The sequence below is a fragment of the Panthera uncia genome, unplaced genomic scaffold, assembly GCF_023721935.1.
Source record: "Panthera uncia isolate 11264 unplaced genomic scaffold, Puncia_PCG_1.0 HiC_scaffold_1677, whole genome shotgun sequence".
Taxonomy (NCBI): Eukaryota; Metazoa; Chordata; class Mammalia; order Carnivora; family Felidae; genus Panthera; species Panthera uncia.
The window spans coordinates 1-1,999 of record NW_026058335.1 but is presented as its reverse complement, the minus strand read 5'-3'; positions in this window follow the sequence as shown (position 1 = coordinate 1,999).

Below are 1,999 nucleotides of genomic sequence, written 5' to 3'. Positions count from 1 at the left end.
ATGAGTTCGAGCCCCGCGTCGGGCTCTGGGCTGATGGCTCAGAGCCTGGAGCCTGCTTCCGATTCTGTGTCTCCCTCTCTCTCTGCCCCTCCCCTGTTCATGCTCTGTCTCTCTCTGTCTCAAAAATAAATAAAACGTTAAAAAAAATTTTTTTTTAAATAAAAAAAATAAAAAAAAAATTCAAAGATACAAAAACAAACAACCCAATTAGAAAATGGGTAATAGGGGCGCCTGAGTGGCTCAGCTGGTTAAGCATCTGACTTGGCTCAGGTCATGATCTTGTGTTCATGAGTTCAAGCCCCACATTGGGATCTCTGCTGTCAGTGCAGATCCTGCTTTGGATCCTGTCTCCCTCTCTCTCTGCCCCTCCCCCACGTGTGCTATCTCTCTCTCTCTCTCTCTCTCTCTCTCTCTCAAAATTAAATAAATACATTAAAAAAAAAAAGAAAATGGGTAATAGATCTGAACAGATGCTTCATCAAAAAAGATGTATATCTGGAAAACAAGAACACGACAAGGTGCTCAACATCATATATTATTAGGGAAATGCAAATTAAAACAGTGAGATCACCACTACACACCTACTAGAAGGGTCAAAACCCAAAACACTGACAATACCAAATGCTGCTCAGAATACAGAGCAACAGGAACTCTTATTCATTACTCAATGATGATGGGAATGCAAAATGGTACAATCACTCTGGAAGACACTCTGGCAGTTTCTTACAAAACTAAACATACTCTTAGCATACAATCTAGCATTCCCTTAAGCCAAAGCCTAATCCAGAGCAAGGCTCAACCCTGCTCAATTGTATGAAGGCTGAGAGAAGTGAGGATACTGCAGAAAACTATGAGACTAGCAGATAGCAGAGGTTGGTTCATGAGATTTAAGGAAAAAAGCGGTCTCCATAACAAAAGTGTAACATGAAGCAGCAAGTGCTGATATAGAAGGTTCAGCAAGTTATCCAGAAGACCCAGCTAAGAAAATTAATGAAGGCAGCTATACTAAACAGATTTTCAAAGTAGACAAAACAGCCTTATGTTGGAAGAAGATGCCATCTAGGGTTTCCATAGCTAGAAAGAAGTCAACACCTGGCTTCAAAGCTTCAAAGGACAGGCTACTCTCTTGTTAGGGGCTAATGCAGCTGGTGACTTTAAATTGAAGCCAATGATCATTTATCATTCTGAAAATCCTGGGGCCCTTAAGAATTATATACTCTGCCTGTACTCTATAAATGGAAACACAAAGCCTAGAAGACAGTTATGTCTGTTTATAACATGGTTTAATAAACATTTTAAGCCCACTGTTGAGACCTTGATCAAAGACCTTAATGTAAGAGCAAAAATTATAAAACTCTTAGAGGAAACATACAGGTAAATCTTTATGAATTCACATTCGGCAACAGGTTCTAAGATAGGACACCAAAAGCATGAGCAACAAAAGAAAAAAAGACAAATAAGACTTCATCAAAAATAAAAACTTTTTGGGGCATGTGGGTGGCTCAGGTGGTTAAACATCTGACTCTTGGTCTCAGCTCAGGTCTTCATCTCAGGGTTGTAAGTTCAACCCCTGCATTGGGCTCCATGCTGGGCATGGAGCCTACTTTAAAAAAATAACATAACATAACATAACATAACATAACATAACATAACATAACACAACAATAAAATAAAATAAAATAAAATAAAATAAAATAAAATAAAATAAAATCAAATAAAATCAAATAAAATCAAATCTATTGTGCTTCAAAGAACACTATCAAGAATGTGAAAAAACCCACAGACTGGGAAAAAATATTGCAAAGCAGACACCTTATAAAAGAATATTAAATTCACATTGTGGAAAATATGAAGAATAAATACATAATTCTTACATCTCAAAAGTACATAGACAAATGACCAAAATAAAAATAAGCAAAGGATCTGAATGGGCATGTCACCAAAGAAGATATACAAATGGCTAATAAGCACAAGAAAAGATGCTCAATATCATAAGCCA